The sequence below is a fragment of the Myotis daubentonii genome, chromosome 7, assembly GCF_963259705.1.
Source record: "Myotis daubentonii chromosome 7, mMyoDau2.1, whole genome shotgun sequence".
Lineage (NCBI taxonomy): Eukaryota > Metazoa > Chordata > Mammalia > Chiroptera > Vespertilionidae > Myotis > Myotis daubentonii.
The window spans coordinates 16,390,179-16,403,878 of NC_081846.1; positions in this window are offsets into that span (position 1 = coordinate 16,390,179).

Genomic DNA, 13,700 nt, shown 5'->3' on the forward strand with positions numbered 1-13,700 from the left:
TTGGGAATGACTGGACTCGCTGTGCACAGGAACAATACTGCATTTGCTGAGTGTGATTATTTATATAGTAAATTATAAATGACACTCAAGTAGTCTTCCGTTCCCCTTTTCAAAGGTACTAAGCATAATCTTGACCAATGTGACTAAGGGAATGGCCTTGCTATGACTGGGTTCCTTTGTTTTCCTTTGATGTCATCTTATTTCACTGGAAGGCTGGCTTTTTGCTTCATAGACTTATTAGCAGTTCTTAGATTTTGCTTATGAATGTGAACAAAATACAGATTTTGACAACTGAGAATTGATCTCTTACAGAAGACTGCTTTGCTCTAACGTGCGCTACAGTATTTTGACTTTAGCAGGCCGAAGCTTCTGTATCTTTTCAACTTGATGTTACAGAGTTGCTGTCCGTGCCCTTTAAATAATCATTTAGGTACAGAATAAGGCATTCAGCAAAGCCTTACTGTCAGGAGCAGCGGGGAGAAATAGGCCTCTCTCTGCCTGTGTAAAAATGGTTAAGAAAAAAGCAGTTCCATCACAATAGACAAACACCAACAGGATGCCATAGGTCCTAGCAGGCTTAGATTGACCTTGCTAAATTTTCATGGTTTGTATTCTTAAAATATGTGTATAAGCATGTATAATTTTCTAGTATATCATGTATATGCATATACATTTATAGTTTGTACGTATGAATGTAATCACCATTCCAGTTAGTTCCCTAGAATCTATCCAAAATGTGCTGTGGTTTTAAAAATGACTTGATACTATTTGTAAGGGTATAATAACATTCATGTGATTAACATGAACTAATTAAACTAAAATGTCCCAGGCTATTGTTTGCGAGGCAGTGATTACATGGGTAAGGGAAATGTCATGATGTGCTTTCATACGGGATAGGCTTTCATGAACAAAAATAAGGTGTAAAAGGTTTGTTTATATCATCACGCTTGTTGTAAAATTCCTCTGTATTAAGATCTGATAGTGATTACATAGTGCTAAAAATACAGGATTTGGAATAAAAAAATAAATACTGAAAAACTAGAAATAAAAGTCCCAGGTTTACCACTTATTTGCTGTGAGACCTTTATTACCCCCAGGATAGAAACTTGTGAGGAAGGATAATAACGGGGCTTTACTCACTGGGTTGCTGGGGATTACCTGACATAATTCATGTGAAGAGCTTTGTGGAGTGCCCGGCATATAACACACGCTCAATAAAGAATAGGTATTATCACTGCTACTGCACGGCCTCCTCAGGGGCAGTTCTCACCTAGGACTATTACCAGGGTTGGAGCTCTTGGGTGTGAGGGACAGTTAACCCACATGGGCTAATCCTACCTCTGTATAAGGTTCAGAGTAAACGCCGTCATTTTCTTGTCTATTTCTATGAACAGACTAAAAACTTCTACTTCTGTTTTCTTTGAAGTCTTACTTGCTAGAGCACTCTCATCAACTCTAGAATAGTGTCTACAATTTTAGTAACTGCGTCCTCTGCTCAGCTTGTTAATTAAAGCAGTTTATTGCTTAGCAAGGCATATTTTAGCTTTGAGTTTTAATTCCTTCTGCTGTTCTCTCTGAAATGGATCTAATTCCCAGAGATGTTTGTCAGACTAGGTTGCTGATGCACCAAAAGATAACCAGATGACTCCATGGTTGTGTTTCTGATATTCTTACAACCATGAGTTAGAGCTGGCATGTATTTTTCTCCTTTTTAGTAAACTGTTCTCTATTAACCAATATATTGATACCTTTATCAAAGCCCTCCAAAGAGATACCTCTAGGAAGGAATGATGGTAATTCTCAATTACATTCAAGTTGTCTGGCTAATTTTTCTAAATATTTTGTTTCAAAGATGGTACCGAGGTTAAGCCTACTTTTGAAGCACAAGTGTTAATATCCTCCATAGGATGTGCCTACGCAAGCTTAGCGAAGTGTCCAATAAAGACCAGAACATTTCTGGTTCACGTAGAGTTTATTTTTAATGTCAGAACATCCTCTAGACTGTTCTACTAGGACATGAGCTTCTGTGTTCATTTCTTACGATGTCTACCCTTTGCTCTGTTATTTCCCCATACTCAATTCAGTGATTTTCAAAATTCAAGAGACCAAGTATTATTTGTTTCTTCTTTTCTTTGTATGATGGAATATAAGCTTCTTTTTCCTTATTATATGATTGGGGTATATTTTTCAATTATAATTTTATTTTAATTTCTCCCTAAAGGAAGTTTTAATATTGTTTTAAGAAATACGATAGTTCATGCTTCTCTATAAATGACACCATCCAGGGATTTTATGCAACCCTCTGCTCAATATCCACATCTTTCATGGGTTAGGCTTTGTTGAATATTATCCAGTTAATTCTCTTAAACTTTGAAGGGAATACTCCTCCTCCTTATTTCATATATGAAGAAATCGGGGAACAGAGAATTATAGTAATTTCCCATGGTCTTGGATTGGGTAAATATTTGGAACTGAGATTCACACTCAGGACTACACATTTGAAAGCCTTTGCTCATTTCTCTAGATAACACCAAATTCATAAAAGTGACATTTATGTTGCTGGAACTAAAGTCTATAAAGTCTCAAAGGAAATGCTCGACTTTGAACATGCACTTCCATTATCATCTGCCTTTCCTATCACTGACATTGAGTCCTGAGAGAATGCCTTTTATGTGCCCAAACACATAACAATATGGGTTTCTAAATGATAGTAATGTTAAAAATATTTTCCGCGGTGCCATTTCAGGAACTAATCTATGGTATAATAACAATCTCTTCAGTGTGATGCTTTCTCTGCTGTGAAGAGAAATCACGGGCTTTAATATATCATGATGTCTCTTTTATTTGTGTCTTTCAAGTTTTGGTTTAGTGCTTATAAATTACTTATAACAGATTTGCAAGTGATACCTTATTTAGTCATCAAATTTGTAGCATGATCTAGACACTTGCTAAATGACTTTATGCAAATTTCATATGCTGAAGCATCCTGGTTTTGGATGTGTTTATGTATACAAAAACCTTATAACCTGGCACCCTTAGGACATTGAGATTTCAGAGTTAGAGCTAATTTATACTTTGTGAACTATCTGTGTTATCAAGGTTCTATTTTATATAGCCACTAATTTTGGCTGCCATAATTTGAACTACTTTTGAAGACATCTGATAACAGATTTAAAGTAACTGACACACTAGTCAAAGATCTCCAGAGAAACAGAACCCATTTATGCACGTGTGGACGCACACTTACAAACACACAATATTTATATATAGAACCAAATATCTATCATCTACCTATTAATCATCATCTACTAATTGATCTACCTATTTATCCATGATATTTTAAGGACTTGGCTAATCAACTATCATCTATCTAATCTATCTATTCAGCTATGAGATTTTAAAAAACTGGCTGTAGTGATTGGCTGGCAGGTCCAAAATCTGTAGGGCAAGACTACAGGTTGGAGACCCAGGAAATAGTTGATGTTGTTCTCTGCAGTTCAAGGGCTGGGAGGCAGAATACTTCTTATTCTCATTCTTTTTCTCCTCAGGCCCCCAACCACATTACAGAGGATCATTTGTTTTACTCAATTTAAGGATTTAAATGTTAATCACATATAAACATTTTTCACATCAACATCTAGACTGTTTGACCATACATCAGGGCTTCCTAGCCTTGAAAGTAGACATAAGTAACCATCACAGCAACTCAGTTCCAATTTCTTATGTTGATTTTCTCTAAAAAATTGGTATCATTTAATTCTAAAGATATTGGGTTATAAAACTTTCAAAGGCCTCTGTGATACAAACAAAGTTAATGCAATTTAATATAAATTAGCCTGTCATTTTACAGTGGTAAAAATCTATAAGCTAAATTCTTTGGGGGTAGTGATCACTATGACATAATTAAGATGTATTGTGTAACTTTGCTAGCACTATCACTAACTAAATCAAGGGTCAAGACTTGATTAGCATCTTCTCACATTGACAAGAAAGAAAAAGAGTATTTATTAAGAATGAATATTTTATGACATTCCCCAAACATTAACCTGAATTTTTATTTAAAATGTTCTTGCTTAGAGATATATTTTAATAAAAGTACCATCATTATTTTGTGTTTGGAACAATATTCATGGTCTTGAATCTTCAATTTATATTTTATTATTTCCTGTCTAGTAGACATTCAATAAATATTGCCTTCCTACTTCCCTTAGAGTGAGAATTGAAATGCTACCATGCACAAGAATATTCTATTGAATATTTTTTTAAACTGTTCTTATTGGTCCTATTTTTCTTCTATTCCTGGAATCATGGATTTTTGTCCTTAGGTCGGTCACCTTGTGGTTTCCATGTTCCTAATATTTAACATGTTTTAATAGATTAATGCAGCTAATCCTGAGAAAGGAAGCCTGTGCCATCACCTCATGACCACTGATTCTGTTACATCAGGGTGAGTAGAGAGAGAGAGGCTAAATTATACACACATAAAACAACTACAAAATCTCAGTGGCTTTTTAAACCAAGGGTTTGTTTCTTGCTTATCTTCATTTCCAGCAATGGTCATTACAGAAGCTCTGTGCAACATATTTATTCAGTAACAGAGGCTAATTGAGACTCAGTTTATACACATCAGGCAAAGGACACTTAAAGTGAGCTGTACATGCTGGTCCCTAAAGCTTTCACCCCGAGGTGTCCACACCACTTCTCACATTTTGTTAGCCAAAGGCAAGCGCATGGCCATGTGCCCTTCTGCAAAGCAGGTGAGGAAGTGGGATTCTTCTGTGAACCCGGAAGGAGGGGGACTGGAATGTTTGTGAACGGTCAGATGCTGTTGAAGGCATGATTCTGTTTCGAGAATGATTTCAGCTTGAGTGTGTGGCTAAGAGTGGCTCATGGAGACATTCAGTTGTTTGACATAATCAGAGTAAGCAGGCAGACAGTCTCTGAGTTGGCGTGGGAGCTAAGATACTTGATGAAGGATCAGGCCCTCTTGTATTTTTCTTCTATTCCTGGAATCATGGCTTTTTGTCCTCAGGCCGATCACCTTGTGGGGTTAGGAAGGTATTTACAGCTATAACAATCGCGTTCTCATATCTGCTCCGTGATCTCTCTCTTCTTTTAGCTAGTAGTAAAATATTTCCTAGAAGAAACTTGTCTACTTTCTTGACAGACTTTTCCTTATTTTTCATTAGTCAGAACCATGTTACCTGGCAACTCTGCTACTGGGGAAGTGAGGCCCTGAGAAGGGGCAAAGGATATCTGGTTTAGAGGGTTATCATGCTTTACCATCTTTCTTCCTCTGGAGCTGGTCATATTGACCGTTGAACAAATTTGTAGGTCTGATATCTATCTATATAAAGCCAGTGTCTATGACGACCAGGACGACCAAATGACCGGTCACCATGAGGTGCATTGAGCACCTCTCGGTCCCTCGGTCCCTTCCCCATGGCCCGCAGTCTCCAATTGCAGCATGGCAAATGGGAAACCATGGCAAATGGAGCAGCAGGGCTGGACTGGTGAGCTGGTGGAAAGGTGTCCCTCCCCATTGCCGCAGGCTCCGGGGAACCAGAGCCATGCTGTGATCAGGGAACCACAGAGAACAGAGGTGAGTGGCAGTGGGGTGGGTGGGACTGGCAAGCGGGCAAACGTTGACCTCCTGGGCCCCCCGCCCCGCCCCGCCCACAGGCTCCTGGGAACTGGAGCCATGCTGTGATGGGGGAACCATGGCAAACCAGGGGGTGGCGGTGGGGACTGGCAAGTGGGCAGAAAATAGCCTAGGACCCTAACTGTGCACGATTTTGTGCGCACTGGGCCTCTAGTTAAAAATAAAGGGAAATGGCTGGGAGAGAACACAAGTTACCTTTCACAAAAAAAGAAAAAGAACAAACATTTTATTATTAAATAGGGAGATGATGATAGTTGGAGGTAAACTATAAGCAAGATAGATTATCATGTAGTCTAAGAAAGCTGAAAAGCAGCCTAGGACATGGTGGGATTCTTGCAGACAGGGGGTCTGATCAATCACTGAGGCAGTAGCAGAGAAGTAGATCCTTGAGTGGCTGATAGTATTTTAAGGACAGAAAGGGCATTCCAGGTGGAAAACACTGAAGGCAAAGAGCCAGAAAAGGGGGAGGGAGACTGTGATTAGAGCTTTGACTCTTTTGGGGTGCTTGTAACATTGGGGCATTGTGATGTAGTGGTTGAAAACATTTGCTCTCCATGTAGATGATCTCAATTCAATCTCAGTTATATCACTTACTAGCTATGAAAAGTTGAGCAAATTCTCCAACCTAAGTCTCATTTTCTTTTCTATAATAAAGGAGTTAGGATATGCTAAATCGCTGTAATGATTAGATCCAAAAAAATGAAATGTTTAAAATAAAATAGTTTGTTTCTTGTTGATATAACAAGATAGTGGGCAGGCTCTACTCTATGCAATCATTTGGGGACTCAGGTTGAAAGCAGCTTTGCCATCTTCAACAAATGCATTTCAAATCTCTCTGTGATAGTTCTCCAGAAAACCTCATTGGGTTCTAGGGAGCATTGAATGGTATAATGCATATTAAGCACTCAGTGTAGTGCCTGACAGGAAGTAAGCAATCAATAATGTTAATGGTTATTAATGTTAGCCCTAATTTTGGCTTAGAAACCAAAGGGCTTAAAGGAGAATTGAAAGAAACATAAGTCTTATTAAACCACAGAAGAATATTTTATGTGTTAATTTATTTTGAGCAGAAAAATGAGGCAATTAGAACTGAAATAAAAATTATTCTGGCAAATGTGTAGGATGATTCTACGAGGGATGTGATGATGGTAGGCAGACAAATCAATTAGAAGATAGTTGTAATGAATGGTATAGGTAAGAAGTAATGAGATCAGAGGGAGAACAGGAATGAAGACAAGGGGACAGAGCCAATACATTTTATTATCTGAAGGCTTTGAGAGTCTCAGCTACATAATTCTAGATGTCCCAAACTCAAACACGCATTTGGCATCTACATTCATAACTGGCAAAATCAAAGTATTTCTTTTATAATCCAAAATTATTTTTATAGTAATATTTGGGTTTGATGACAGAAACATAGAATGGGAAGTTATCATAGGAGATCCCTTAGACTTTTGAAGTTGTACATGTTTTCACCCATTGACATTCTGTGCTGGTGAGTTTATGTCTCATGGTGGTGCTCCACCTCAGTGAATCAGACCTTGTCTTGGGTTATTTCTGTGGAAAGATGGTTTTCCAATGCACTTACAAGGGATTGAATTCAGCTTCTCAAACTAAATTGAAACCTGGGATAGTTAGGGTGAGTGGTATCTAAAGCATACACTCCTTTATGTAGGACAAGCTCATGTCATTATTTTGACAAGTGATTCTCAAACTTTAATGTGTGTTGGGGTAGGGGTGCCAAGGAATAGTAGGGCTGATATATAACTGGTGCTATATAACTGGTCCATGGATTACAGTAAGAGTAGCATGTAGCCCTACTGTGTTGTCCCCTGGGCTACAAAATTGACTTATGTTTTCCTATGAAAGCTGTATTGGCGACTCTGAAACTCTAAGTGTCTTAACTAGAACTTTTTTTTTTAATTTTATTGATTTTTTACAGAGAGAAAGGGAGAGGGATAGAGAGTTAGAAACATCAATGAGAGAGAAACATCGATCAGCTGCCTCCTGCACACACCCTACTGGGGATGTGCCCGCAACCAAGATACATGCCCTTGACCGGAATCGAACCTGGGACCCTTGAGTCTGCAGGCTGATGCTCTATCCACTGAGCCAAACCGGTTAGGGCTAGAAGAGTTTATTGTGCATCTAGGACTTACTTATATAAGAAATGACAAGAATATAGACAAAGATAAGCTACCATTTATTAGGTCTTTTATTTTTTCAGTAATTATTTGTAGTTATGTATGTAATTTATATAATTTGTTAGAGCTATTATTTAGTACTAGAGGCTCAGTGCATGAAATTTATTCACGGGTAGGGTCCCTAGGCCTGGCTGGCGATCAGAGCCGCCCTTCCCTGGCTGCCGGCCACCAGCTGGGGCCTTCCTTCATTCTGTGCCACCTCCTGGTGGTCAGTGCATGTCATAATAAGTGCTCAGTCTCCTGGTTGAACTCCTGTGGGAACAATTTGCATATTGGGCTTTTATATAGAGAGATTTGATGTTTCCTGATGCTATTATATATTGTATCATTTATCCAACTTTATTTTTTTCTGGTGTGTATCAATAAAATTGATATTAATGTTATATATTGGATTCATATACAATAATTGAGCAAATTGACTCATTAATAGTAACAGTTTTCTGTACAGGGATGATTGTATGATTTCACTCTGTTATTCAGTGTTGACATTCATTGATTGCTTTTTATACTTATCAACCAACCTTGAATTTGTGAAATATTTTGTGACATAGTCTCATTTTTATATATCAATGGATTCTGTTTGCTAAAATTTTGTTTAGTAATGTTATATCTATATTTGTGAAAGAAATTGGGCTATGGTTTTCTTATCTTGTAATATTTTCTTGTATGGTTTTGAGGATAAGTGTTATACTGACTTCACTAAATGAATTGCAAAGTAGTCCCTCTGTTTATACCTTTGGAAGAATTTGTATAAGCCTTGTGTTGTCTTGACCTATAATTTTATTTTTGAAAATATTTCTAATTATGGATTGCATTTCCTTAGCAGTTATAAGACTATTTAAATTTTTTATTCCTTGATTGATTGATTAGGCAATTTTTTTATTTTTAGTACACGTTTGATTTATTAATTTATGCAATTTATCATTTTCTTTTCTCAACTTTCTTTGAGCTTAACTTGCCCTTCTTTCAAACATTTTGGGATGGTTAATAAGTTTATTGCTTCTCAAGCTTTTATTTCTAATATACTTATTTAGAGAAATTCATTTCTCACTAAGCATTCTTTTAGTTCAATCCCACAAGTTTGATATGTTGTATATCGAAACATTTTATTATGACCAATGTAATTTCTTGTTTTATTTATGGTTATGTAGAAGTTTATTGCTTACTTTCCAAAGAATTGAATATTTTCCCTTTGTATTTTTGCTATATATTTTTATCTTAGTTTCACAACTGTCAGAGAACATATTCTATTTTAATCTATATTAAGGCCCAACATGTGTTTTTCGTTATTTTTTTTTATGTCCAAAGTCTTTTGAAAAAATGTGTATTCTGAAGCTGGTGCAGTCAACATTTCTGCTGTTAGATTCATCTACTGCATTCTTAATTTCTGTTATATACACTGAGTGGCCAGATTATTATGACCACCTGATGTTTGTAGGCAAATTAGCTATAATTTCGCGTTGAAGTTGCTGGAGGGCCAGACCATTACAAATAGGGAAGCAGGTTGTTTACCACGACAGTAGAAGTGATTTTTTTCTGAAGATTATTATGACCACCTGATGTTTGTAGGCAAATTAGTCATACACTGCATCGTATGGGATATGGAAGCCGAAGACCTGTTCGAACACCTATGCTGTCTGCAGTTACCAAGATAAAACATCTCCAATTCACACAGGAACACAAGGATTGGACAGTCGAGCATTGGAAAAAAGTCATGTGGTCCGATTAATCATGTTTCCAGTTGCATCATGCAGATGGCAGAGTGAGAATTTGGTGGAAACAGCATGAAAGCATGCACCTCACATGCATGAGCACAACCCTTCAAGCTGGTGGGGGCAGTGTTATGGTTTGGGGCATGTTTTCCTGGCATGATTTGGGCCCTTTAATTCGTGTGGAACAGCATCTGAACAGCACAACACACCTAAGTATCATTGCTGATCAAGTTCATCCTATCATGTTGATGGCGTATCCCAATGGAGATGGCTTCTTCCAACAAGACAATGCACCATGCCACGGTGCTCATATTGTGCAGGAGTGGTTTCAAGAACATGAGGGAGACTTTACCTTGCTTAGGTGGCCCCCACAATTACCAGATCTCAATCCAACTGAGCGTTTGTGGGATGAAGTTAAAAGAGCCATCAGGCAGCTGGTTCCACAACCATCAAATCTCACAGAACTGGACAGTGCTATTCATCAGGCATGGTGTCAGATTCCTCACATCACCTTTCAACATCTCGTGGAGTCAATGCCAAGAAGAATCGTCACAGTATTGAAGGCAAAAGGTGGCCCAACAAAGTATTGATGGGGTGGTCATAATAATCTGGCCACTCACATTCAATATATCCCACATTCAAAGGCTGATAATTTGTGTTGTTTACCCATATCTTCAGAAAAAAATCACTTCTACTGTCTTGGTAAATAACCTGCTTCCCTATTTATAATGGTCTGGCCCTCTAGCAACTTCACGAAATTATAGCTAATTTTCCACAAACGTCAGGTGGTCATAATAATCTGGCCACTCAATGTATATTTTCAGCTGTCAAATTTGTATTTGGTACCTTTAATAAGTTCCTATTTTCTGGTAAAATACTTTTTATTTTATCGAAACTATTACTCACTGTTATTTTCAAGTCTAGCTCTGACAATTCCAATATCTAAATCACCAATTCTACAGGTAATGCAAGGTCCCGATTTATGCTCTCTTCCTCTTAGGATTTGATCTCAAAGTCTACAGTGTGTTTCAGGATGCTCCTCCTTTATGAGACCTGGACTTCGTTTTTTATGTCCCATGCTCTGTGAAATCTTGGAAAGCCATTCTTGTCTTCCCAGTTCTTAGCTATCACTGCTCAGTTCTTAACTCCTCATTATGTGCTGTTTGTAAATTGTCAAATGCCACAAGGGAAAAATAGCTGCCGAATGTAGGGCTTACCTTATTGCACTTTCCTTCCGCCCAGTGGGTTGGCTTCTAATCTGGGCTGTTTTGATTGTTCCAAACTCAATGCTTGTCTCTCTATCCCTTTATGACTGCAGACAACTTGGCTCAGGTTTTCAGGCTTTCAGCCACTAATCTCTGCTCTACTTTTTAGCCTCTTGGTCCTATGCCACCTACCAATTAGCAAATGATATGGAGTAAACACACCACCAAATACTGGACTCATCTCAATCTCCTTCCCTTTTCTCAGAGACCCTCAAGTCCTGGCTGCCTTAGTAGCTTTTTGATGCGTTGAAGTTTTTGATTGCACAATTTTTCTTTCTTTTAAATTAAATTTGGACCATTTCTCATCTTATTTGCATGGGAATATTGCCAGAAAGAGAAGACACTCAATACATTTAAATTTCTTTCTCTCATTTGTCTTTTGTAAAATAATAATACCTGCTCATCTTAGCTCAAATAATCCTATATAATAAAAGGCTAATATGAAAATTGACCAAACAGCGGAATGACTGGTCACTATGATGAGCAATGACCACTAGGGGGCAGACGCTCAACACAGGAGCTGCACCCTGGTGGTCAGTGTGCTCCTACAGGGTGAGTGTCACTCAGCCAAAAGCTGGGCTCATGGCTGGTGAGAGCAGCGGCGGTGATGGGAGCCTCTCCTGCCTCTGTGGCAGTGCTAAGGATGTCCGACTGATGGCTTAGCCCACTCCCCGGGTAGTGAGCCTAAGCCATTAGTCGGACATCCCCCGAGGGATCACAGACTGTGAGAAGGCACAGGCCTGGCTGAGGGACCCCTCTGAGTGCACAGATTTCATGCACTGTGCCTCTAGTGTGATATCCTATATAATAAAGAGGGGGTATGCTAATTGACCCTCACACCATCACAAAAATGGTGGTGCCCACAGCCAATAAGGAGGGAATATGCTAATTGACTGCCACACCCTCAAAGATGGTGGCACCCACAGCCACAAGATGGCGGTGCCCAGTCCCCTCAGCCCTGCTGGGGTGCCTGTTTCCGGAGTCCCCCAGTCCCCTCAGCCCCCCAGCTGCCCAGGGCCGGCCCGAGGCGCAGGCAAGCCTTGGATGGCAGCTGCCCAACTGCCCAGGGCTGCCTGAGGCTCAGGTAACCAGGGCCGGCTGAGGATTGTGTTTCTGGCAGTGGCAGCAGCAGAGGTGTAATGGGGGCATCATCTTCACCTGATTGCTGGGTCACGTCCTGCACCTGAGGGCTCCCAGACTGTGAGAGGGGTCAGGCTGGGCTGAGGGACACCCCCCCCCCCCGCCACCTGCATGAATTTCATGCATCGGGCCTCTAGTATTTTATATATTATAAAACATGAAAATTCAAAGTCACTATCTCCTTGATTTAATATTCTTTTTTTATTTTAAAACTTTTTTCTCATGTTCAAACTCTTGTTAGAGCCCATTTTTCTGAATTAAATGTAGGATTTAAAAATAACATTTTCTACATTTATTTCTTTTTTAAAATATATTTTTATTGATTTCAGAGATGAAGAGAGAGATAGAAACATCAATGATGAGAGAGAATCATTGATTGGCTGCCTCCTGAACGCTCCACACTGGGGATGGAGCCTGCAACCTGGGCATGTGCCCTGACCTGGAATCAAACCATGACCTCTTGGTTTAAAGGCTGACACTCATCCACCAAGCCACACCTGCTGGGCCCTACATTTATTTAAGTGATATGTTATGATTTTTATCTTGAAAAGAAAGATATGGGAGATTTCTAGTATTCCTCTTGTCTGCATTATATCTCATTGAATAAATGCAGCTATGTCATGGGAAATAAGGATTTCTTCCTTTCTTTCCTCTTCATTACTTTCTTTCTTTTTTGAATATGAAAAACTGACTCTGAGTCTCTTGTCATTTGCTTTCTGTATAATGTAATAGATTTTTCTCATGAAGCCCACTGAACTCACACCATTTTCTAAGACCTGAGAATATACTCTCTGAACCCTAAAAATAACAATTTCCTCACTATTTTCCAGACCTGACATGTTTGAATAAAAATGCTTGCTCAGAAGCTGGCACGTTACCTTGTTTCATGCCTTTCATGAGGTTGATGCTTTTCTGCTCTATTCCCCAGGTCACCCCATCTGATAACAGACCTCTCTAACAGATCTCATGTGTGCTACCTTTTCTGTAAATTATTGTAAACATTCACTTAATCATGTTTTGATAATCAGTGAACTACATTTATGAGCATGTTGCGTATAAATAATGGATCAGAGATTTCATTATCAGCAAGAGCTAGCTTTGAGTGTCTTTCAGCTGTGTGACACGTTGTGTGTCAGGTACTTTGGGAACCATTCTGACCCCCCCCCCCCCCCCAGATGTAGGGCATAGCACTGGATTTTGTGATTCGAATTGTGAAAATAAGGACCATATGTTTCAATGGGTAATCCAAAGAGAGAGAGAGAGTCCAGTACTTGAGAACTGTATCCACTTAATTGTATTCCTGTTATTTAATATTTTTGTGCTTTCTTTTTATGCCATGCTCCCCTTTTCATGCTTCATCCTGGTTAATTCTTTCATAGAATTCTATTATGCTATTATTAATTATTATTTTTAATTGTAGTAAATTGTTACAGGGTCCAATTCCCATCATCAAATGTGAGTGCCCTCGAGAATCAGAATAGTTTGCTATTTTATTTATCCTCTATGCACTTAATGTACATTTGCTAAATTGAAGTAAATAGATTAAAACGAGGAAGTAAATGGGGGATATTTATTAATCTAACCATGGAGCCCTTTGGTAAAGTGCTTTAGAAAATAGCATAATACTAGGTGGGGATTATTTATCCCTTTCCTCTTGATTCATTTTCAGGACTCATCTCAGTAATTTAGCAGATCCTTTAAATTCTGAGTATTTATT